A 26,267-nucleotide genomic window follows, 5' to 3' on the forward strand; every position below is an offset into this window, starting at 1 on the left:
TTGCTAGAAGAGAACTCGGCGCGTTTCTTCAGGTGTCTTCTTCCTGAAGAAAAGCACTGCCTGGCATGCGTTTGAGGGAAAAGATTTTCTTGCCAGCTCCCAGAACGTCGAGCTTCCATTGGGATCCCAAGTGGGCTTCTGCGCTCTGTGTGGAGTGTGGCACCAAAGCCAAAACGTGAATAAACATTTTGTGTTGACTTCCATGTTAAAGAACTCTTTCATTCTCCAAGGTGGTATCAAATATGATATCGGATGCCCTGGCAGTGTCTATCACGATGTCAGCTCCATGGACAGGTTATATTACTGAAAGCACCAAGGCTACAGGGGATGTCTGCTGTGTGGTAACACAGATCAGGATCATTTGCAATCCCTTCCCTTCCCGCTAGTAAAGTTATTCCAAGTAGCTGTTATTTGACCGTCTTTTTATTAAATGCTTTTGTGCTTTCTCTGCATTGGAAGCAATATACTGGAAAAACATTTGGTATCAGGCACTGAAATTGAGATTGTTGAGGAACATGGCTGCTGCTCCTGCAAAACCTCTGCCTGAAGGCTTAGGTGAAAACTTCATTGGCCAACATAGTTGGCCTTACAGATTTATTTTTTTTTGAACTGACCTCACCCTTTCAAAATCATATCCTATGTTTAAAATGTAAGTTACTATGTTACTACACAGTGTTTCAATATGCTAGCTTGGTAAGCATGTCGTTTGTTTTGAATTAACATTGTAATATCAGGTCTCCCGCTGCGCTGCACCAAAGCAGAGGCCTGGTCACTTGGGGATGCTGAAATCCTTCCGAGTGACCGTACTGCTTCAGACTGTGGAAGCTGTAAAGCCGAATTCACTTCGATTTGTTTATGGAGAGCAGGCTTCTGCCGGGTGAAGCCTGGAAATGCCACGAGGTTTCTGCTCTGTTACGAGGAGGGGCGCCGTGGAAGAGGCAGCAGCACAGCCGCTGTCACAGGCAGTCAGTGTGTGGGCCGGGGTGCTCTGGAGAGGCAGCTCATGGCAGAAGTGAGGGGGAGAAAAAGGTGCTTGGATGTAAAGGCTCATAAAGTAGTGCGGGTTTTGTGCTAAGTGAACCTGCCCGGTTGCATTTTTTCCATAACTTACGGTGTTCGGCATGCCCCAACTTTTCTTGCTGAAGTTTTTCTTGCTCCAAGTTTAGGGACGAGCTTCGCCTCACGCCTCTGAGACCTGCTGTGCCTCCCCCCATACCTGGGAAGCACTTTTTCCCTGAACACTTGTCACTTAAAGCACTCATTTTTCTAATCAAAAAGGCATTTAATGTCCATTTCACTTTCATAATCTTCATTTAAATGCAGTCCCTTGAACTACGCACCCGATAATTGGATGCACAGTTTACTGCTTCTGGAACGCTGGTGTTTGGCACCGCCAGAATGTGAATCAAATCAGCCATGAGTTCTCCTGTTTGATCCGTAAAATACATGTTTTTGAGTTTTACTCAGCGTTTTAAGTTACGGGAATGGGCTTGATTTGATTTGGAAATATCAGGCCTTTTTAATGTAAGCCTGGTTTATATTTTTGAAGCAAATCCATAAACCTGGAGAGCTTGTAGTGAGCATCAGAAGCCTGAAAACTAACTGCATGTGTAACTGTGAACTGCGTCAGTAGGGCTTGAATTTTATTTTTGAATATCTTGATTTCTAGAAAGTTTATTGTAAAATTTTTTTTTTAAAGCCTTTGGTGAGGTGTTCCTGTGTTTTCCAGGTAATAGACCACAAGATGCACAGAGCAGGATGTTGCTGTTGCTGCAGATCGGAGAGCCTTTGCAGAGGCACCAGCTTTAGCACCAGTGATGGCTTACTATAACAGCCATCACAGCATGAAATTGTCAGAAACATCCCAGTAATAAACTTGCGCGCTTGAAATTTATCCATTGCCTCCCAGAGATTCATCCCTCAGGAGTTCTTCACAGCGCTTGTTTTCATGCTGGAAATATGAACACATTTAACAGTTGCACAACAGTGCAGCACATCTTCCAAAGATATTTATAAACAAGTTTCGTAATGCTTCCCTGATTGAGCAGCCACCTCTTGCTTACAGTGCGGTTGGCGACAGTGGTTATATTCTGGTGATTACTTTTGATACGCAGCTCTCCGAAACAGAGGCGGTCTTTGTGTTGGTGCAGCACTTTGCTCGGTAGGAGTTTTCAGCCAGTTCTGTAGTAGTATTGTTAAATAATTGCACTTGGTTCTCTAAGTTTGTTTCCTCAGTTTGTCCTACAACAAGCACAAAAGGAACATGACTCCTGCTCTGAGATTTTGTTGCCCAGCCTTTCGGTTTCATACAGTGAACTATCTGCATGCTCAGGCTTTAAGGTACATTTATTCTGGGGAGCAGGGGATGGGATAGGGACGATTTTCAGCCAGCTCTTTTTATTTATATTTGAAGAGCAGTCTCCAAATCGTTATTGTGGCAAATGTACATTCTTTTTATAAAAATAGTCATCTATAAATATTGATTATGATAACTTCTGTGCACCAAATTACAGCCTGCCTATGCCAGGGCATGATTCACCTCCTGCTGCATGGCAGTTGTCACCCAGGAGTCTGGCACTCTTGTTTCTTTTTATAGCTGTGACTTGAACATAGTGAATTTTTTCCTCCTTCGTCTTACAGAAATTGAGTCTCGAGACATCTTAAAGCCACGTGTGGATCGGTAAGACGTAAAAGTGATGGCCTGGGCCTCCGTGAAAGAAAGCCCAGACGTTGCATCTGACTGTTCACCTGTGTGATTGGACAAATAGGCCGAACAAACCACTCCGAATTATTTGTGCCCTTTCTGTTCCCCTGGGAACCCATCTGGGTTTGCAGGCACTAGGGGATTTTTGTCCTATGTGCGGTGAGTGCCGCTGTTGGGCACAGGAGGCACGCAGCGAGCTCTCCCATTGTTATCCCCCTCCCAAAGCTATTTTGCAGTACAGCCACCTCACATCTCCAGCAGACTTCCCACTCTTACACTGAAGGGGTGGTGCATTGATTTACGGACAGATTCTTTTGCCATTATCCCACTTTAAAATGGACTTAAAGAGGTGGGCTGAGGCTTGGTGCCAGGCAGCTGTGGTTGATGTCAGTACAAGGATCTGCTCTTCGGCTGCCCTGGGCTTACAGCAGAAGGCCATGTGTTTCTCTGGTGATGCATCAGGTACTGTCCTGCCAGACTATTTGAAGTTAGGTTAGGTTTGAAGTAGACTTTCATGTCCTATTGTCTCCTATGAAGAAATTTACTTGATACTTGCTTGTTTTATGTTTAGTTTTCAGAAGTGACCTTAAAGGGCTTGTTTTGGCTTAACAAAAAGTGCAGGTAACTGCATCGAGATCAGATCCTTTCTGCCCCAATGTGGTTTTTCTTCCTGTTTTATTGCTAGAGAAAATTCTGTACTGTTAAGCCTTCGTGGACTGTAAAGGATTGGGAAGCAGACCTGGGAGTCAGGAGCCCTATACTGTAATCCCACAGTAATCGGTTGTGTGTGCTCAGACAAGTCATTTAATGTCCCATCCTTTTGTTTCTTTTCCAGCTTTTCTGTGAAAATTCTTCTGTGTTTTGAATGTTTCTGCTGGCACTGTGGAGTGTGATCTGACTGGGATGCCTAGGCACTATTGGAGCTAACTTTCCTTGGGGAAGAAAAAAGTTAAATTTGTTTTTAAGCTTTTCTTTTTAATGATGGTAAGAACCCAGCTACTAGAATCTTCTATATTCTTTTCTCATTTGCTAAAAAATCATTTGAAAGCTGTAGCATACCTGAAGTTTTGCACCTGTTGAGCACTCGTGCATGAAATAGATACTGAAAGACCAAAGATACGCTCAAAACACCTTGCATTGAATGTCTTGAGGAATCCTGTTCCTGTCACCCCGAAAGACCAGGGTCTAAGCCTTGACCCAGGGTTGCACAGGTAGAGTGTTTTTCAAGCATATGCCGTGTTTAGCAAGTTATGCTAGGTTCCTACTCTTTAATTGGCGAAGAACTTGATTTATGCCAACAGCAATTCTTTAGGAAATAATGAAAGCAAGTTTGTGAAGCAAAAAGAGAGGTCAGTCTAACCAGTGAGTTGGCTTTAGGGAGAGTTCTGCTTTCCCATACAGTTGCAAAGGAAATAACACCTCTTGCTCTTTCAGCTGAATTTAGCTGAATTTGTAGGTTGTTTTTTTGGTTTATTTGTTTTATTTGGCTTTTTTGTTTGTTTTTTTTTTTTGTTCTGCTTTTTCCCCACCCCCTTCAAATAGTGGCGTCCTTTCAAGCTCTGTTCAGGAGACCATAGTTTCAAACCGTGAATGGGATGTGTTTTCGAAACCACGGTGCAAGATGACTTATGCTGGAGCAAGGTAGGCAACAGGAGAGTAGACAACAGTGGAGCATCCTGGTGTCTCCTCTGTTTTGTGACCATCTGAGGGTCTTGTCCCAGAAAGTTGCTTGTGAACTTCAGGTTTTTTAACGCAGCTTTAGTGGTTTAAGAAGTCACCTCTTAAGTTGTATACAATTATAATAAACATCACGGGGAAAGGAGTGGCAATAATTGTACACATCCCAGCTTTTTGCTGAGTGAGGTAAATCCAGTATACGCTAAAATGAGTATTAAGCATTGCATGTATGCAAAATCCTGTTCTTACCCATAGCCAAATCACCTACTGCGGTGTTTGAATACCAACTGCAAAAGGTTGTGCTTGGAGTGAAAACCAGCTCTGCTGCAGAACTTTGAGCACAGAGACAAAATGTTTAAATTCTTGGAGTTGTAAAATCTCCTGTTAGTTCCATTTACCGTGAAACTGCTTTAGATCTACTTCTTCAGTTTGTGTTTAATTTTAGTCATCTGTGGATTTGTGGATATCTATAAATGGTACCTTGTGGAGGCTGTCTGCTTTTTAACTGCTGGCTTTACACCTTGTGTGCTCATTAAATGGTTGAATTAAGTGTTTCTTAATGATGGTAAGAACCCAGCTACTTGAATCTTCTGTGTTCTTTTCTGGTTTTGTAAGATATCACTTGAAAATTGTAGCACACCTGAAGTTAACTGGTTTAAATTTAATGAGGAAGCATCTTTTTATCCTACTGGGTGCTGTTTCCAGTTCATCTGTCTAAATCTTACTGTTTTCTTTTCAGTGGTGATGGTTCAGAAGCCTGGGTGTTAAAGCCTCGACGTGCAGCACCTCAGTGCTGGGCTCTTGCAGCTCAGGGATGAGTTACCCCGAGCTGCTTCCAAGCCACGCTGCTTTTAAGGGAAGCTTTCAGCATATCTTACCTCTTGTTTTCTGGCATGTTTAACAACTGACATTCATTTTCCCATCAAACCAGTAACCTTGGTGTGTTAGAGGTCGTAGATGTTGAGCCTGGGGCAGGGCACTAATACCCTTCTCTGTGTGTCCTTTTCCCCCTTTTTTCCCCTTTCAAGATCTCTCACTGCGACATGCACCCAAACTTCTTGAATGTTGTTCTCTGTGCAAAACTAATGGAAAATTTGCTAAAAAAAAATCCCCAAGCTCTGTCTCAATCTTATTTTCTTCTGGTGCTTCTCAGCTTTATTATAGTTTTAAAAGATTAGATTATACACATAAGAAAAGCAATTAACAAGAATCTGTGTATAAAAATGGATTGCGATGACAGAAAATTAGATGTCTTTCATCTCCTTTTTTTCATTTGAGGAAAAGGAAGTGTCATCTCTTCTCTATGTTCAAAACAGCCATTTTATTCTCATTTAACTCTGTTCTGTGTTTTTTTTTTTTTTAAAGCTTTCAATGGTACATGAAAAAAACAACAAAAAGCAGAAGCTGTACTTGGAGAAAATTCAGAATATATTTTTGAGCAGAAAATATTTATGTCCAGTTTTTAACAAAATCAGTGTTTTTTTGTGCAGAGATTATCATAAAGATGCGTGCTGTGTTTTGTCTTCATGCACTTTTTGTGCTGGTGTCAGTGGTAGTTGGAATCGCTCCTTCCCCTTGAACGTCAGAAGGTTGGCGAAAGCTTGGAGCTCCAGTGGCTGTCCTTGGAAGCAGGAGCAGGAGCAGCATTTCTCGCCATGCAACATTTGTATTATGTAATGTCTGTGAGCTACGTTTCCATTCGTTATCCGCTTCTGCAATATTTAAAAAAACAAACAACCCCAGTAACAGCAAGAAGTTGCTCTGCCACTGAGGTCTGCAATTAATACAGTTCTCTAGCTGTAGAACCAAAGTAGTTAATAAGACATTGAATGACAGTTTCTTGGAATATTACTTGAGACCTCACAAAACAGAATATTCATGTGTTTATAATGTGGGAATGTAGGAGAAGTTGCAGATATAGAACTGGGACTGATCAAGTAATCTCCCTGCAGGCGAAGATAATATGCTACCCCGGTGCACTGAGAAGTTTCAGCCCTGTTTAGAGGGATTATGCATATTGTGCTTCTTTCATGTTGTTTGTTTATTTGTGTCCTTTCTGTTGAGCAGGCACCTTCTGCAAAGCACAGGCTGAAGTGTGGCGTCAGCCCGTTTATCCAGCCCTTACCATCACAGCCGATCCTAATTTATTTGGAGGGTTCCAGCTAGTGATATTTGCAAGCAATTGAGACCTGCCAGCTCTAGGAGCAGAGCACAGCCTCTTCCAAATGACTGTGACCACCTCTATCCATCCTGCTGTGTTTTCCCTGTTCTAAGCAGTGAGCCCGGTGGGAGATCGTCCTGTGCTTTTCAAACGTTCTTGATTGTGGTATTAAGGAAGAAAGACTTGTGCTGAGCACACTGGATACTTGATTTAACTTTGGCATTTCTTTTGTCCATAAAACATTAGGCATAAAACGTTGATTAGGGACAGCTGAAGGACATTGCTAAACTCCTCCAACCTCTCTCCATAAGTTTAGCAATTGCAAGATTCACTTGAAAAGTGACTGATTTTACTCTGTTGGAGTAAAGGAGTTTCTTACAAAGCAGCATTTGGGAAAGGGGAAACCTGACATTTTCTGATAATGAAGGAATAAAAGAATGGTAAGAAAAATATGGTCATCCATGGGTGAATATGAATATGGATAAGGGGTGGGGGAAGAACTGATTTTCAGGAAAAGGAAAATGGGAGGTGAATAAAGTAACAGCAGGATGGTGAAAGATGCAAGTAGGGAAGCAGGGGGCGATAAGGTAGAGAGCAGGAAACTTGAAAGGATGAGAACCTGAAAAAGAGCATAGTTGAGTAAGAATCTGGTAAAGGAAAGCAATGAAAAAAAGATGGGAACAGCAAGGTAAAGTGAAAGTTCCGGTGAGCTTCATGGTTTGGTTCATCTGGGGCTTAAGACAGACTTTTTTCTTTTTTCTTTTTAACACCAATGGAGGGGGACAGATTGTGGAACCCTTTTTGCACTATGAAAGCAAAGGGAGAGGTCGTGAGAAGTTATTTAAAGATACCTTCTTGCTGCAATCGTGTTGCTGTGGAATCCAGCTTCAGTTAATGAAGCTTCACGCAGGCACCAAGTCTCACCTTGGTGAGATGTGGTGGCCTGGCTTCGTTAGCCATTCAGGAAGGCTCAGTCCTTAATCACTGATCTCTGAAGAAGCACGCGTTCTTTTCTGGGTAAGTGTGAAAAACCTGGCCTGACTCTATTAATCCACGCTCTGGGAGATTGCACACACATCTTCGGTAATTTTTGAGTTATTCATCTTCTCTTTCGCAGTTCCCTGTTGTTCCCAATGAGAACATCGGCAATATCCGTTATTAGCAAGGTGCTATGAAGTGCTTGGGTGGTGAATGTGAAAAACAGAGGTGTAACTCCATTCAGGTGACAGGAAGAGTAGAACCAAGACAATATACAGATAGGAATACCTAAACTACCATTTCAAACTTTAATGTCCAAACAGGCAAAACTATAGGACCATTTCAGAGAGGGTGAATTCCTTTCAGAATGAAAGGAGAATGTGAAAAGAACAGACGATGACAGAAGACAAAAATTGTCCTTCCTCTTTCCTTGCAAGTGTCTTGGGGAAATTTTTAACTGAGAGCTTTTATGCAAGAGGATACTAAGGTGAGATAGATAGGGACAGAATTATTACCACTCGTCTACAGTGTATTCCTGCAAGTCAAATTAGAGTTGGCTAATGTAAGAAACAGAGCAGCCTGTTGCTGGCTCTATGTGTGGGGGGGAGTCCTTTGTATGACTGCATATTTAGGTACCGGGTGCCTCATGGGGTATGTGACACCTACCCGATAGGTGCTTAAAGGAAATCCTTCCTCAGGGGTGGGATGCTTGCTGGTACACAGGCATGGAGCTGAATCATTGCTGCTGCAGAGGACCGACCGTGCAATCCGATCAGATATTTTTATGTGGCCTCTAGGTGAGCTAGTCTGATGGCCTGGATTGCTGGTGTTGCTAACAGCTGGCACACAGTTTTCAGCTCCTGGGACAAAATCGCCATTACCAAGGTGTTTGGAGAGGATCAGCTTATATGTGAAGAGCAGCTGGTGGAAAGGGACATGAGCAAATGTGGAATGACGCTCAGAAACAAGAGGGACAGACAGATGGGGGAAGCATTCAAAAACATTCAACTACTGTGCAGTCTGTTTTGGTGCTAGATACCCAGATGCTCAAGCCACTTTCAGGATGTTCTGTTTCTTCGTTATTGCTAGCCTCTTGTACAGGAGAAGAATTGCTCCCTTAAGTGTTGTCCTTCGGGGCCAAAAAGCTGTTATCTCTGAGGACTTTGACCTGGTCGCAGCGACATGTGCCTGTGTCAGTTGCCATTCGACCCGTTCCCCTATTACTCAAACTCTGACTCCAGACTTGGCCACCTTCCACCGCAGCACGGCTCAGACACTCCTTTCGCAGGCGAGGCCGTCCTCTTGCATCATCAAACTGTCATGAAAAGACAGCGCTGCTCTCTTCCCCACGAGTCTTACAGGTGGCAGAGCTCTTCAGAGCAGTGTCAGGTGCCCGGCCACCTTCTGTTTTCCCTGAGCCTGCCTCTGCTTGCTCTCTGCTACCGAGCCTGCTCTACGTTTTCTGCAAGTCCGGAGGAAAACAAAACGTGTGCGGTAACTGCTGTGTTTGCTTTTCTCTCTCATGTCTCTGTTCAGTGTCCCTCAGGACCTTTCTTGTCCTGGCAGTTTATCTTGCATTTTCGCTAGGCTCAGGAGGGGTAGGTTTTCAAGTGAGGCTGATGATCCATTTCTACAAAGGTGACTTCGGAACATGTAAATGTTAAATAAAGCTTCCCTTTTCTTTTGGAACACAAAGCTCTCTTTTTTCATGTCTAACCCATTTGAGGGGAGTATATTTCAAACCCATGCTTTCCCCCTACCCCTTCATGTCTCTCTTTCCCTAGAGGGCAGGTGGCTGAGGTGTTGACGGTGCTGAGTGCAAGCAGGTGGATTGCGCAGACACACCTTGAGCACGGCATCGCAGGGCGCTCGTGCAGGCATGAACTTGTACCGAGAGGCAGCTTGTCGAGGCTGCTTGACGGAGGAAGAAAGGCACTGTGGGAGCGCTGAAATTAGTCACCTAGCTTGGAGTCTGCTCCACGAGGCTGGATTCCTCTTCACCTCGCAATAAGGTTGCACTAACTGTGTTGCAGGAAGCGCCTGTTTCTTCTGGCAGGGGTTGCACCAGAGAAGGTTATGGTTCCCGACTTAAAAATACCTGCCACGTGTCCCATGCAGAATACAGAGCTGGGTAGCTGCTCTGTAGCTTCCCTTCTCCCTCTGGTTTCTAGTCAAGCTGAAGTACAGGCATCCTATTTGAATTTTGCACTTGTCGTTTTCACAGTACAAAATTCAGATCAGAATGGATATAAAGTAGGTTAGGCTGTGTCTTTCCTGCAGTGGTGTCATGCCGGAGGTCACCCACCTCGTCGTGCAGAGCGGGTGCCACAAGCCTTTGCACGGGTGCAGTGCTCACGTGGTGCCTGGCGGGTCGGTCTGGCCTGGGCTAGGACAGGGGTCGTGCACTGCTGGCTCTGCTTTCTTGGTGGGCAGCTCTGGCAATAGCTTTGCTGATGGATGTCCCTTTAATGACCCATATACGTATACTCTGGAGTGTGTTTATAGAGGAATCCATAAAATATCTTCAGCTGATCAGTTGCTCATCAGAAGAATGAGGTCCATACCAAGGGATCCAGCAAGTAGTAACTGTCACGGAGATGTACCAATACAAAGCCGCTTAAAGGGCCTTTGAAGATGGTTAATTGCGGAGGTGCGCGGTAGTGGCAGTAGCCTTGTCTTTTAAATAGAGCCTTGAGCACAGTTCTTGTATGGCAGCATGTGCAGGAATGCAAACTCCCCTTTGGACAGGGATTAGAAGGCGGCTGCTGCAGCCTGCTCAGTGTTGGTTTTCTTCCCGGGGAAGGCACAGCTTGGACCAGCCCTCGGAGACTCCTGTAACTCAGCCGTACAAACGGAGCGTCTGATGTGGTGAGGAGGGGCTGAAAGGCTTTGACATACGTTTTGTCAGTCAGAAATTGCAGCCTGTTTTTCTGTTTCTCGTGTTGTGATTCACCAAGTCTTTCCGGTATAAAAACTTGGTCATATAACATGGGATCGAACAGACTGAGCCATGGAGCACAGTCATTCAGAGAAGGCAAATGTCCTGTCCTATGCTTCAGTGGAGAGCACTTTGTGACCTGGGTCATCAATTAGCAATGAAATAGTTCTTGTCTTGGGCTAGCAGCAAGATTTTCTTTTAAATATTTTAGCTTCTTGGTTCCAGCTGGCCAGTTGGTCTTCACGTTTCCTGAACTTGCTACAGTACATGTTGAGCAACGCCTTACCTAAAATTTTGGTTGCAATATACAGTATGAGGATGGAGGTGCTTAAAGTCATTTAGGCAAAAAAAATACATATATATCTCAACACTGAGATATTTTTCCATTAAATTTCATTTGCTTTTGGAAGCAAAAGAAGTCCTACATTATCTTGTCATGCATACGTTATTAACTGAATTCATTTTTAATTTAATGAAAGATTATGCTAGAGCAAGGGAGGAAGCTGTCTTGTAGCATCCTTGCTCTTTCTTTGCCTAGATAACCTCAAGCAGTCAAAGAGGTTAGATTTAAAATCCATTCTCTGTTAGAATTTTGCTCCTTAAATGGAGCAGTGTTTACGTTCAGGAAACTATCAAAGGAGGAACGAGTGCATCAGCGGAGGTGACAAGTGGTATTCAGGTTGTATAATCTCATTCTTCGTGGTTGGCAGAAGTTTCTGTCGGAGAACTGTCTGAAAAGGAGTTCTCGATGCAATTTCCCAGTTTAAGTAGTAGAAGGTCGAATCGTTATGTAAAGCTAATTATCATTCTTGTAAGCTGTCACCCTGGAAGTTAGTGAGTTGGCCACGAGGGTGGCTGTGTCAGAAAGAAGCTCTGGGTTGGAGAGCTGATTCTGCCCGGCTCTCTGTTCCCCCGAGGATTAAGAGAAAATGTTCCCAGCAAACTGGAGCTTGCAGTTACTGATACTGTTCTGCTCTGTTCTCTACAGCTAAAAAAAAAAAAAAAAAAAAAAAGAAACAAAACCCAAACAACACATAAACATACTCCAGTCCTCACCACAGTCGGGGCCAAATTTTTATTTTTCTATTGTTATGATAATTTAGGTCCCAAATAAGTACAGATGTAGCTGACTGGAGAGCAGACCTCATCTGTAAGAGAAATGATCCATTGCTGTCAAAACTTGCCTTCAGCAGAAATAATCAAGCTCGTGTGCGGTAAGGCTGTCCATTTACATCACACTGTAGCACAGTTTTGGGCCTGGGCTTCCACAGGATGCCTTAAGACCCTTTTTAAAATGTGGCATAGAAATGTTCACAGCAGTGTTTCCTAATAACCGGTGAATTTCTGTAGGCTCTCGAAGAAAATACGTATTTTTTCGTTGCTTAAGTATAGAATCCAGAGCTCTAGTCTCGAGTAAAGGCTTGTACAGAAAAAGGCACAAATAAAAACCAAGAGTGTCTCTCTCTAGCCGTGGGGAGTTGGCAGTCAGAGCGTGAGCCGACAGGTGATATCTGATGCAGACAGCCGAGCCAAGCGGCGCTGAGACGATGTGCGAGCGCGGCTGGCAGCGGTACAGCCCCACGCGGGGCAGCCCCAAGTGCAGCAGCAGCACGGCACCCTCAGCGGCGGCAGCGGCCCTGCTAAACCCCTGTGCAGGGCTGAACGTGGCTCCTGCCCAGCTCCGCAGCGGGCACGGCACCTGCCGGAGCTGTACCCTGACGGCATCTCCTTGTGCTTCTCCCCACAGCTTCTGCCCCACTGCTACGCCCAGCGGCACACCTTGGGCTCTAACCCTAGCTCTGACGGTATGGGCAGGAGCTGTTGAGTTCCTGTGCTTTATCCCTTTATAAAGCGGGTCTGTTCTTGCTCCGTGCTGCATTGCTGTAGGATGCACCCTTACGAATGCACTTTACATGTCTGGGCTCTCAGAGCTCTAGTTTTATCCTGGTGCAAAGTGAGAAGAGTTGTTTTTAAATGAGCGTATTATTTCGTATTCAGTTCTCTTTATTTTTAGCTTGTCCTACTGGGGCAGGTCTGTTTTGGTGAAACAAAGAAAAATTAGCATTGGGAGAAAGGGATTTAGAAACAGTCGTCAGGCTTTCTAGGCACGGAACAGGGAGAACCTGTTTGCCTCTGCCCGGCTTGCCAGGCTCGCAGCTTTCCCTGCTGCAGGGTGAGCTGGCTGTGTCCTCACGCACTGGGTCTAACTAGCAAGGTGGTGCTGCTCAGTTACACAGCAGTTAGCCAACAACACTGATCTGACCGTTTAAAAAGAAAAAAAACCAATAGTTACATTGACTGTTTTGCATGATTTGGGACTGGGTAGCCTTTTCCCTGGAACTTTAAGCAATTTCTGTTTAGTAAATCTTCTGTCTTTCTAGGCCTTGTGTTGCACTGAGAGAGCACAGATTACACGGTGGGTTTCCCTGGGCTGTGTTCCTGTGTATGGGCAGCAGCTGATATTATTTGTTACAAATTACAGCTTGTGTTTTTGAGCTAGAGCTTCAGCAAACAGCAGCAGTAATCATAATACAGAGAACTTGCACCATTTCTCAGAGGTGGGAACAGCTCTGCATTTTGTACCGGTACGGAAAGATTAAAACGACTTGATCAAGGTCACGTAGCAAGCTAATGGCAAAGCCAGGACTGAAAGGCACTCATCCATCATCCTGCTTCTCCCCTTTATTTGCTAGCCCTCGCTGCCTCTTAGGGATATTTAATCTTCTAGCCTGCTGCGGGGGGGGGGGGGGGGGGGGGGGGGGGGCTGATGAAACACTTCAGTCCTTTCATGGGATCTGAAAGTTGGCTAATAATGCTTATTCCTTGTTTATGGTTCAGTGTATAAACTGGAAAGTGGGAAGTGTAACGTCAGCTTTGCAGAACTTTTAAAACAGGCTGCGTAAAGGCAGAAATCAGTCCAGCCGTACAGGTCTCCTCTGGGAACCCCGCAGATCCTAGCCCGTTTCCAAAAAGCAGGAAGCAGAACCCTGAGGATCCGAGGTCGCAGCAGCTGGCACAGCTGGGAACAGCCTCCATTCTGCTCGCTTGCAGAAGCTGAATTTTGGGGTGAAAACATCCGGCTCGGGCGAGGACATCCCCGCGGGGTGCCGGGCACAGGGCAGGAGGGCGGCACGCCGCCTCGCGCAGCTGGGGCAGGGTTCCAGCTGCAGCGCCCGTGGCAGCCTCGGGAGAACAACGGGGATCGGATCGGTGCTGCCGAGGGAAGGCGGAACGGGAGCCCGGCATCGCGGGTGCTCCGCGTCTCGCTCAGCTTCCCCGGGCGTGCGGAGGTTCGCCGGGACGCAGGGGCGGCAGCGGGGCGAGCTGGAAGCGGGCGGGTGAGCCCCAAAGGTCAGTGCTGCCGCTACGTCCCCGCACGGGAGCGCGGCGCGGAGATGCTCGCCGTTCTGTTAACCCTGCTTGCTCACAAACGGAGCGCTTGTTGGTGCGGATCGCCGAGGAATGGGATCGTTTCGCAGCTGGCCCTAGGCAGCGATGCCTTATAAGAATGCAGAGCGTGGTGTGCAGAAGGCAAGCGTGTCGTTTTCACTTAGCTAATGCAACTTCATTTCAATTTTTAGTGTGTTTTTCAGCGTATGTATATGACTATCTTTTAAGTGGTTGAGTATTTGAATGGAGAAGGGTTAATTACACCCTTCGATCAGATTACGCTGCATGGGTTAGGCTAGCACGTAGAAAGCAGACGAAGTATAATTTGGCATCCCTTTTCCTTCGTGTGGCGTGGTCTTTGAGGCATTTTCCGTGTGTGTAGAATGTTGTCGTTAGCGTGAGCGAAACCTGCATGCTTTTAGCCAGGGATGAAATCCCTCCTGTCTGTGGCGGAGTGAAGCACACGCTCCGCACTCGTGCTGTGCGAAAACAGCACTGGTCAAAAGGTTCTGTGCTGAGCATATACGTGTATTTTTCCTTTTAAATAGGTAACTAAGTGCTGCTGATATGGCGTGGATTTAGGAGCGGTAGTTCTGGAGGGGCCAGGTTATTGTGTAGCTTAAATTCTTGTGGAATGAGCCAGGGCTGATTATCTTCGTGGCAAATCGTCTCCTTCACCCTAGGCTTAGATTTATACTGTGGCTGATATGAAATAAGCCTATTGCTGTTGCACTTCAGTTGGGATTTTCTACTTTAAGGCTGGGAGCGCATAAATATTTCCTGGTGGAAAAAAGGGAGGGAGGTGGGGAACCAGCATAATTTAAAACTTGCCTCCCTGGGCATGCTGTTACCACCTACCTGGTTTAAAGATCAAGAGCGTTTCTACCAAACTACAAGTTATTTATGGACATAGCTGCCAGAAGCTGAAGACACAGGTTCTTATTTCACTGTAGAATACATTATCAACAAAGTCTTGATAATTTATGCTAACCCCACCCACTTCAGCTTACACTGCCAGAAGCTGAAGGAGAGCGGCTCATAGCAGCACTGCAAAATCCCTCTGAGTCTGCTTTCTTGTCTTCAAGTATTTTGCCGTAGGAGAGCTGCTACTGGGTATCTTTGTATTGTTCGAACTACCCAGTGACTGAGGTGCCGTGAGAAAGCTAGTTAGGTGGTTTTGGTTCCCCTTTCTCAAAAATAAAACTGTATTTAAAAACTAAATGTGTGTAGCGTGCTGATGCTGGAGCCCTCACACTCCCCAGCCTCCTTTGTGACAGAAAAAGCACAATGCACAATACATTAGCATTCATGTATACGCATGCACAAGCGCTGTATAGAGCTCTGTAAATAGGATCTCCAGAGGATTTCTGTTCCATGTGAATTCCCTTGGGAATGTGCGTGTTGGGGCGCGGAGCTCCTGCAGAGCGAGACCTCCGACATTGCAAGTGGCCGGCACCGGCAGCGCGCGGGAATCCGGGGCCGGGGCTAAGGAAAGGTAAAGTTTAGCAATGATTTGATGCAACCTATGCCGGTTTCATCCAAACAGATCTTGTATTTCAGGGAAGCCTGCGGATTAAATATATTTGAGTGACAATCCCCCCATTTTTCCCTCCTGCCACTTGTGCAGAGTCCAGGGCGCGACAGAACCTGGTACAGGCTCGCTGAGGCTGAGTCTCCAAAGGGGAGATCTCTTACCCCTGTGCCCTCTGCGTCCTGCTTTTCAAAGCAGAGATGAAAATTAGCATCATCTCTTACAAACAAGGCTTGCCCTTAATAGGATTACAGAAGTATTTTAAACTCTGTACTCAGCCCGCTGCTCCTGGCACTGATACCGGGAGCGTGGGGAGTTTGACTGTTGGCGTAAAGGTAAATCGAGGCAGCAAGAACCGAGCTGGAACATTTCTTCTGCCGGGGAAAACAGGTTGTATTCTGGGCGGCACATGGAAGGATTGCAGACTCCTGGCCTGGTGCATAGCAGTAGCTCTGTGGCTGGAGGGGAAGGGGGACAGAGAACAGCAGCTCCGGAGCTTGTCACCCAGCAGGCATTCCGGGGGGCAGCCGCAGCACGGCACGGAGCAGCCTGCATCACCTTGCACTGGGGGCATCTTCTCTGGAGGTGGCCCTCGGTGACCCGTCCCTCCATCCTTACAGGATCAAGTAACCAGTTGTTCCTGCGCTATTAGAATTTGTCTGGGCACCATTCCCACTTGCTTGCTCTAACCTCTCCTAATTAACGTATCTGATTATTCTTTAACAATTTATAACTATTGACAATGCGCTTCAAAACTGAAAGGAGTATGTGCTCTTGGTACAGAGCTTAGAGCACTGGGAGGGCACGATCCTGTGTGTAGAGGTAGCTTGGGGACGTAGAGGGTATAGATTTTTAAAGCAAGTTTCTCTTCCAGAACAGAAGGCTTTTAGCTGAAAATATTGGTCTTTAAAGAAACGAAACAAAACAAAACTAAAAAGACAAAACCTCCCATGATAAAAACTTCTCACTTGGTTAAATATGATTAATTTCTTTTTTTTCCTTTGTGGGGGGGAGGGAAACTTTAAAAATTTTTAATGCCCACTTGTTTCTCAGGCTTGTGTAAATTGAGGACATTCCCATTTTGACTGAAAGTTGGGAAAATGTAGTGCTCAGGAATTTTTAAGAGATTTGTTTTCAGATGCTTTTCATGCTTGAAAGTGAGCTGGAGGTGACCGATGAGAAATAATTGAGCAAGACTGAGGACAAAGAGAAGAGAGATGCAAGAAGAAAGGAGAAGCAAAGTGTGAAGTTGAGTCCAAGAGGTGGCAGAATGAGAGGACAGGAGGAGGAAGTGAGTTTGGAGTGGGGGGTGCGAAGGACAAAGCAGAGGAATTGGGCTGGGGTCTGAGCCCTCCAGTCGCGGGGATGCTGAGCGAGGCAGGTGGGGATCGAGCTGCTGAGTCAGAACAGGGCAGGTTTCACCACGAGTGCATTGAAAAAGAAGCAAGGCAGATGTGGTGTCCGATGTACGCCTTGGGATGCGTGCGTCTCCAAACTTGCTGTACCTCGGGAACAGGAACTGGCTGCAGCAGCAAGGGCTGCGAGGTGGAGTAGGCAACTCCTTGGTTTCATCGGGTTTCTTCGCACGGGCACATGCTGCTGTTAGCTCCTTGTGCTCCTTGGTTGTGGAAAGAGCTTCCTGCGTACTGTTCACAGGGAAGAGCTTGCAAATGTGTTTGAAGTGTGTGTCCCCAAAGCAAATGCCAATATAACCTCTGCGCTCACACGTGTGGGTGGCTCGTGGCTGCTCTTTTGCTCTGGCCTGATGGTGAGGACCATCAGAGCGTGAGTCAGAGCGAGGATGGCAGGAGGAGGAACTTGAGCTTGGCACCCTTGCTCTGAAGGGTCTTGCTTATGTTCTGGCTTCTCTTGTGCCCCATGCTTCTTCCTTCAGTTTGTGCTTTCTGAAACTGAATGCAAAATGTGTTATCCCAGCACCTCTGGAGACACCTCGGAGGTGATCTGATTCCAGTTTGTAGCTCTGCTGCCTTTTCTTACGGAACCCCAAATCTAATCCGGTTTTCTTCCCCCCCTTGCATAACGCAGCAGTAGCAGTGCAACGCTTACCAAAAGACCTGGCACAGCTCCCTTTCAAAGCCGTGGGAACCCGTGTCCGATCAGAGATGCTCGGTGGTGGCAAAGACCACGCTCGGTTACAGGAGGAGGCTGTAACGGCAGCACAGCGATCGGCAGAGCCAGGCCTGACCTCCGCTCAACTTCCCGGCCAGGAACAGTGTGTCTGTGCTGGCTCATCTGCGTTAGATTATCCTCATGGCTTCCACTGCAGTTTATGAAGGGTTGCCTAGCCTTTCATTCCCTTTCAGTAAGTTCCATGGCTGAATAAACCTCTGAAGCATCCAGAAGATGACAGTGCATTACTGCTTGGTGGATTACATATTTACAGTTACTCTAGGTTCATCTGAAAGCTTCTTTGGGAGGTCTGAAATCTCTGGTTAATCAGACGTGGGGAAGGACTTTTAACCTGACACTTCTCATAATGGTAAAGACTAGAAAGCCCGTGTTACATTAGCATGTCAAGAGTTTAACACAGCTCTTTGGTTTTTAATTCAGACAGTTCAAGCCAGGGGCAATTTTAACTGGGTGATCACAAGCATCCTATTGCTTTTGCTGAAATAAGATGTCAGCTTCGCTGGACACTGAGCTGATACACAGGCGGTGGGAATGGTTTGCTTTCTCTGCAAATGAATTTAATGCAGTGTGTAGTCCTGATGGGATTTAACTGCTCTTAGAGGGGGCAGTTCTGTTTTTATGACTCTCCACTTGAACTGAGTCTCTGGGTGCAGCTTGTTGCTGTAACCAAATGTGTCAAACTAATGAACTCCAGCAATGCGTGTTTTCATTATGTATTATATAGCAATTTTGCTATTCACAGTGCCATTGAGTAGTCAAGGATTTCTCAACATTTTTTCCCCAGGGTTTATAAATTAGTGCTCCAAACGTTGTTCAGGATTGGAATGTAGCAGATGAGATTTCAGCCCTAAAGGAGTGCTTTAACCATGCAAATATGCTTTAATTTCTGGCCACAGTTCTTCATTTGTGTATTTCAGAAGGTTTTGTCCTTCTTAAAACTGAACCATAACATTACGCTTTTTTTTCCAAAATATCCAAAGCTTTTGAATCTTTTTTTCATCTCTGTATGTTTTCTTGTACTAATGTTTTAATGGAATAGCTTACTTGCTGTATTAGACAAACGTAACGTGTAAATGAACAAGCTGCAGTCATACATTGTGTAGTGTCACTGTGCTGAAAGCTGGTTTGGGAGTGGAAGTGGGCAGGACCAATGTTTGTCATGCCTTTTTCTAATTCTTCACCCCCCCAAAAAAAATGCATATTCCTACAGTGAATATGATTTTTTTTTTTAAGTAAAGATTTTTGATGCAAGATGTGAGATCCATATCAATATGTGCCATGAAATCAAGAGTCGGAAGGTAAATTAAAAAAGCAATAAGCTACTTAATTTCATTTTTTCCATGGTTTCTGAGCAAATCTCATAATTTGGAGTGATGGGAAGAGGGCCCTTGACTCAACATCTTAATGTTTTCCATTAGCGATATAGCAATAAGGCCAGATGTTTGTATGGCATGAAACACATAGCAAGCCCCTTGCAAAGCTTGAGATAAGAGTTTCAACTTTGGGCATGTGGCCTAACACATTTGTTCAGGTGTGTGATACACAAATGTTCTTCTTTGAAAATGCAAGCAAGCCCGTGGCTGTCCCAGCCTCAGAAGCCTGCATTCAACAAGCTTCTGCATAAGCAAAGCCTTCTTCAAAGCCAGCTTCTGGTACAAAACCAGCTTCTGGTAGCGTCAGTCTGGGGGAACATCCACAGCACAGGAGCCATTTGAAGAATTTTCTGAAGTTAAGTTGATCTCATCTAGTACACTAGGACACTAGGACACTAGGAGAAAACAAATAAAGCACAGATTGGGAAAAAAAAAAAAAAAAGAGGAAGAAATGGTAGTGATTTCTTAATTTTGCACAGTTTCATCTGATGCACAGTGTTGACAGCTTCCCTTTAAAAGGCGACTTTCCCAGCTTCTTACACTACCAGGGGATCTGCTCATGAGCACACATGAAAATACTTAGACTGTCATAGACTGAAACTCTCCATTCCCTGTTAATGGTTGAACAAGGCCAGTGCAAGATATCACTTTCAGAAGAGTGTTTTTCTTAAATTCTAGTGTTTGTGGTTGCAGAGAGCTATTAAATTCATGCCCAGAAGGTTAACCAGAACTGTGTTGGCTTTTTTTTTTTTTTTTTTTTTTTTGTCTACAAACTAATTTGTCTAATACTGCCATGGTTGCTCATAGCTTTTTGCAGGAACAACATAATGAGATTAACAAGCCTCGGATCGCTCCATATCTGATGCTTAAATCCCCATGGGAAGCTGTGAAAGTGTCAGAGCTCTGCTGCTCTTGTGTGGGGGCTGCGCTGGCAAAGCAAAGAGTTACTCTTTATGTAAGATGAAGATTTGGTTGCTGGGAAAATGGAGTAGCTAAGCTTCAGGCTGTATTCTCGTAGCCAGCATGATTTAAGAAACAGAGAAAAGATGCTGAGGCTGCCAGCCAGGGAGTTCATTATTGGAAAGAAGAGACAAACATCTCCACCCTGCACCCCGGCGCTGATGCTCTGAAGAGGAAAGCAAGTTTCAGAGGGAGACGATTCTGCTGCGGGAAGAGCTGCTGCGACAGCTCGCAGCACCACGAGCGGAGCTCCTGGGGGGGAAAGCCCGTGTTAGAAATATCAATTTCTTCCCTTTTGCTACCAGTTAGCAATGGTGCATATGCGTGGTGTCCCAAAACACTTGCCGCTTACCTCCTTGCCCTCGCTGTCTGCGCCTGCTTCAGGCTAAGAGGCAATAAGCCTATAGTTTGACAGGTGCCTGCAGCCTGATTTATGGAAGCAGATTGATGCCTAAATTACGTTTCCCCCTGCTTATAAAAACATCCCGGATTGATTGATTGAGTGCAAAATTAGAAGCTTTTTCTTAAAAGCAAAACCAAAATGAGAGTGAACTGTGTATTATTAAGAAAAAAGGGGGAAAAAAGGTCAGTATTGGTTTTGAAGCACTGTTGTGGTTTTTTATCCCGTCTTCAGTATCGTTGAGATGCTTTTATCCCATCTTCAGTATCGTTGAGATGCTAACAGCTGCAATATATATTTCATGGAGATCTCCACCAGCCTCTTCTTTGCACATCCATAACTTCCAGCCTCTTCTCTGTAAGGTGCGTTCTGATTTTTAATTAGCTTCCCCAGTTTCCCAGCGGTGTCTGTGCACTTGGCAAAAATGGCTCCTCTCCAATTCTTGAGCAGAAGTTAGCTTGGTGAGGATTGTGAAGATGTTGCTGTTGGCTTGTGAAGGACTGTGCTTACTTGTCAGAATAATTCCTCTTTTCTTCATGCGTCAGTGTATGTTAACAAACATCAGAATCCTTTAAAAATATTTACTCTACCAAGTGTCTCTGATTTTGAATACTCTCCCCCTTCCAAGGCTTGATCACACATGGAACTTTTCAGGAACAGCTGCGCACAAATAATTCCAGATGCAGACAGCCCCTGAATACAATGTTCTGTTCTGTATTGGACCTGTTCGTGCTGACCTTTTCCAACCCCTTTATTGTTTTTTAAGCCCAGGATTACCTCTTTGCTTATTTAAAATATAAATTCTAGATACCTATACGTGTGAATTTTCACATTTAAGCGGTGAAACTACTTTTATTCATTGTTCTACTCTCTTGTCCAGCTGTAGCTGTCAGTGTTGGAGGTACTTTGCTGCTATTGCAACTGTCCTTAACAAGAGCTGTAGTGTTTGTTCGGTCTGCAGAGCCACACAAGCAGTGAATACCGGGCTTTGCTTTGGTGCTTATGCACTTCAGGAGAAGAGACCCTTAGGCCCCCTGAGGAGTAGTTCCTCAGTTAGATGCTCAGGTCAGAAATGCTGGTATGATATAGCAAAGGTAAATACGAGCTTCGTGGCCATAAGATTGTGTGATGATAGTTTTTCCTTTAAGGGGCATTGAATTCAGTTTATTGATTTTGATTTTCCTTATTTCTTTTTACTGAGGAAATGTCAGAGCAAAGATCGTTATAAATCCTCTAAATTGTTTTCAGATGAGTCAACGTGCTGTCAGTCAACAATGGAATGTACACTTGACCGCATTTGCTCAGAAAACAGCCAAGAAAACCACCAGAAAGAGTAGGTCTGGAATTGCTTGAACCTTCTTGGCTGCTCCCTGTACAAGGAAGAGCATGTGTAGCTACGCCAGCTGGAATGCAGCTGCTCCTTAAATCTGGCACCTAATGGTGAGCCCTGTCAAAGCACATAACGTTGGAGAATGCTGATCAGTTCGTTTGCAGGCAGAAAAGTATGGGTGAAGACTTGATTGCAGAGGTGGAGGAAAGCCCCACCACATCTCCATATGCAAGTCTTTCAGACTAGGTATGTTGAAGGTGGAATTTGTGTGGGTTCAAAAAGCCCCGCTGGGTTAATCCAGGGCCAAAAAAAAAAAAAAGGCAAGTATTCCTGTAGGTGTCTGGTTGTTCCACAGATTATCGGTGGCTCTACTACCATTTAAGTCTGTGCTCCGTCAGCAGTCTGCTGCTCTCCAAAATGACTCACAGTGTCTGGAGTACAATCCTCGGAGAGAATTTGATATCACTTAGTTGTTTTGCTATGAATTTTCTCTCTGGATTCTGCGGTGATAGGTTTAGTGACACGTGTGACATTACTGAAAAGTGCTATGTAAATGCACACTTCATCATCGACAACAATGCTGTAAGCACGTGATGCCAGTGCATGGTGCAGAAACCTCCCTCTAGGCATTTTCAGTGCTTTCTGCCTCTTTGATCAGTAGTAAAGATGTTAAAAAAGCTTGATATATTTGGGTGCTAACATATCATAGTTGTCATGTTAAATTTCTGGAAAACATTAGAAGAGAAAAAAGCTAAAGCTGATAAGCTATATATATATATATGTTTATATATATATATATATGTATTTGACTTCTTCATACCTTGTAAATTACCATGGCATGGTTTCCTTTTGTGTTCAGTTTGTTGAAGCAGTCTGAATCCATTGTAACTTTGGCTCTATGTACACCAGGATTGATACATTTAACATCCTGGCAAATCGTGCTAGTGGGCTGCCATCACAGGTTAAAGCAGAAGGAGAAAATTACCTGTGATGCCGTGGGATAAATAATCATGTATTTTCTATTTTTCTTCCTTCACAACTGCTTAACTATCACATCTGACTCTTCTAAGAGTACCTGTTACATTGATGAATGAGATGAAGTTGTGTGAAAGAGAAGGCCTGTCTGAAAGCTGTCATGCAGCTGTGTGGAGCATTCAGCACCTTTGGGAGACAGCAATATTATTACAACCATGTGTACACACAAGAGCAGAGTGAAAAAGGTAATACATGCTTGCATATGTTACACTTCTTCCTTCCTGTTCTCTCTCTTAAGGGAGTGGAAAACAAGCTTATAACTGGAAATAGTACAGAAACCTTTTTTTATGTACTTGTTTGGTGTCCTAATGGGAAAGACTGACTGACATTTTATAAGTTTGCAATAGATTTTTGACATTTGTTTGGTTAAAACATCTCACTGTTGTCACACACAGAGGATTTTGTCTTCTCCTCTGCCTGTTGATGCCACGTTTCTTCTGCCTGTGCTGGAGGCTGCCCAAGGCACGCGGTGAGCTCGGGTGCAGCGCCCTTCTGTAGGGTCTGGCCCGGTGCTGACTTGTAGCACTGCGCTTTCAGCACCGTGAGTATAACACTTAATTTAGGGAGATCAGAGTAAAACTACCAGGGCTCCCAGAAGGATTTCTCCATTTATTTAATCCTATACTCCCTAATAGCTTCCTCTAGCCATTCATCTCCTCCATTATATGATAATACCTTGTCCTAGTGCTGGCCTGTATTATACGAAAGGTGCTGAGTATTCCCGTTCGTTGTTTTCTGCGACAGTTAGGGGGGAAGTCAGTTGATGTGTACCTGCATAACTTGGAGGGGGCTTTCTTGTTTTTATTTTTGGTTTGTTTGTTTTCCAGCAGCATCGACCTAATAGGTGCTAATGTCTTCTCTACAGTTTACCTTCCTGTTGATGATTTCAGGTAAAATTTTGTCATGTACTCTGATGGAAGCAGTTAATTCAAAATGAGAGTTCTCTAAAGATCCTCTGTAGCAGTCATGCATTGGCCGGTTTTGCACAAGTTTTTATAGCACTGCTGTGTCAGCTGGGAACATGCAAAAACTAATACATATAAAAAAGAAAAAGGGTGTCCTCTGGCTGATGCAGTGGTCAGTCTCCTTGTATAGGGTCAGCTGAGATACAGCACAAAAGTGGCTGTTGGCATGTACTCTGCAAATTAGTACAGCAGTCCAAGATGTAACCGCCTGCAGGCTTTTCCTGTAGCATAATTATTGAAGCATTCAAGGGTTTCTCATCTACTTCAGAGCAAAATCAGACCTCTTACCTTAATTTCACCATGTCTACTTTGGAGATGCTCCCTCTGCTCACCAGCAGAGGTGAGAACTTGTGGGCATCGGGTACTTCGGTCCTGCTACTACAGCTGATGTCCGACTCTCCCCTCCAGGAAGATTGCTCAGGCAAATAGTTCTGTTTGTGGCAAGGTGTGTGTGCCTAGCAGGGAGGCTCTGCTGACATAATTGCATGGGTGGAGATGTAGTGGTGAAAGCTCTGTAATGTGGAGAAGACCACCGACTGAAAGGACAAATGTCTTCTGGGAATCTCTGCCTAAATTGGTCTGCGTATACGCAGTCACAGCAGAGACTGAAAGGCTCATTTAAAGAAATGCTGATCTACTCGAGTGACTTCTTATCCTTAGTACCACTGACCCCTCAAGCATTTAAAAAGCAGCAGTCAAGTTGCTGAAAAATCACAAGGTTGACTTTTAAAAGTATGCCTTTTAAGGTGCACTTTGATTTTATTTTTTTTAAATTTGCCCTCCAGTTTAAGTTTTTAAGTGCAAGATGGGTCATGTTCAGCTTCCCTCTGCAAGATGATTTCCTAATTAGAGTGAAAGCAGAAAATATTTCTTAACTGTTTGACTCCATGACTGGAACTTTGAAAATACAGAATGTTGAGAGACTTGCACTGAATTAACAAGAAATTTTACTACTGTCTTGCTCATTTTTATATTCTGATGTTATTATAATACAGGTCCAGTGGTATTTATGCAGGTCATGCAAGTCCTAATGGTTGGTCTGCCGACAAAACTATTTCCATGTTTCTCGTCAGCTCCTTGAAAAACACCAGGCAAGGTATTTTTTCTGGATGCATGTGTATAAATACGCACACGCTTTCTGTTTCCTCTGAAAGGGATTTGAGGTACAGCTCCATGTAGAATTGTGTCGCGCAGCGGCAGCACCTGCAGCCCTGTGCAGGGCTGTACCGGCAGGCAGGGCCAAGTAAGCAGCGAGCTCCAGCTTCTCTTCTTTCTGGGGCATGGTGGAGCCTTGGCCACGTGGAGAGCACCCAGGTAACGCTGTCTGCCCCGGAGGGTTGTTCGTTATCTCCCACAGGGAAATTACAGCAATGTTTTTATTTTTTTAATCATTTTTGTATATCGTGCTGAAGTGCCATGAAATACCACTTTGATTTCAGAGTATGTTTTACATTTCTTGAGCTCCAGCTCCATAGCAGCAAGGGGAAGACGAGGTGTTGATCTCACTGATGTGAGACTTGGCAAATGAGCCTTTGTATCTGGTTACAGCTAGCAATATGCCAACATAGGATACGGCAGTGGGAGCACACAGCCACTGATACATTAAAATGGTGTTAAACAGCAGGTGATGCCCACGTGGGCTTTTTAATTAGTACCTGGCCTCTTTCTGAATCTAGATGTACCTCTCCATAGGGAAAATTTATGATAAAATCCCCAGTGGCTCATGAAAGAACAGAAGGTAATTTTCTTTTTGGCCTTTTCTCTCTTGTGCATATGCAAAGTTTTCTTGGTGCCTCCTAAGGAAAAAAAATATATTACTAGGGAGTCTAGATGTCCAGAAATGGAAAGACTCCTACAAAAGAACTTCAGACTATTTATTGAAAGAAAGTACTTGTGCAATTATAGATGGACTGTACAATGTGGTATTGCGTGGAGTTTTGTGGACAATGCATCTCTGGGCAACTTACCTGGTGTTACCTACTAGAAAAATCTGGTTGTCACTCGGCTATTTGGCTTAAAAGAGAAAACAAACATTTCATTCTCACAGGTACTAATGTCTCAGCCTGCCCATTTAAACACACTGAGACCTGTGTCAGACAATGGTATTTGCTGAAAGCAGCACGCAGCAGGACTGACTGCAGGATACACAGTGTTCCAGTACGTGTTTTTTTAAAATGAGTCCAGAAGTTGAAGAAAACAGGCTAGTTACTAAATATTACTGGCTCTGAGCTGCGAGGTACTCAGGGGGCCCCAGGTTAATGCACCAGATGTGACTTTCTGGAGAATAGATTTATTTAGGCCCTGTCGTGTTGATGAAGGGCGATAGGTTGCAATAACGCCGTGCTTTGCACATGGCTAACTGCACCAGGGGGAGGAGTGCGAGTGCAGGAGAGGAAAAAGGCACCAGCGGGGTCACTGTGCTGCAAACTCCAGAGCAGGGGACGGCGTGAGCGCCGTGCACCCCATCGGCGATGAGCGCGACCAGTTGATGGTGCCGCTTTGCGGAGTGCTGCTGAACTCTCAGCTGGTGCTGCAGACCCTTCGGTCACGCATGGGGAGCTTGAGCCAGAGCGCTGAGATTGCTGGCAGTTGCGTGCTCAGAGAACTGGCTTTGTTTAGGGTTTTAAAGGTGTTTTGTTATCACTCATCAGCTTGCGGAAATGCTGATCAGTAG

General features: G+C 44.8%; 1 protein-coding gene across 13 annotated transcripts in view; it reads left to right on the top strand.

The window, feature by feature from the left end:
* Positions 1-26,267, top strand: part of ARHGAP32 (Rho GTPase activating protein 32) — a 262,792-nt gene that overhangs the window by 57,196 nt on the left and 179,329 nt on the right. Inside the window, exon 1 of one of the 13 annotated variants that reach the window (XM_040534599.1) lies at positions 13,518-13,809. The exons of 10 other annotated variants lie outside the window; for them this stretch is intronic. The gene's annotated coding sequence lies outside the window, so the exon portion shown is untranslated. Of the gene's footprint in view, positions 1-13,517; positions 13,810-22,672; positions 22,814-26,267 lie in introns of those variants that run through there. 2 more of the 13 variants (XM_040534606.1, XM_040534601.1) reach the window with 2 other exon arrangements.

The sequence above is a fragment of the Cygnus olor genome, chromosome 22 (genome assembly GCF_009769625.2).
Source record: "Cygnus olor isolate bCygOlo1 chromosome 22, bCygOlo1.pri.v2, whole genome shotgun sequence".
Classification (NCBI taxonomy): domain Eukaryota; kingdom Metazoa; phylum Chordata; class Aves; order Anseriformes; family Anatidae; genus Cygnus; species Cygnus olor.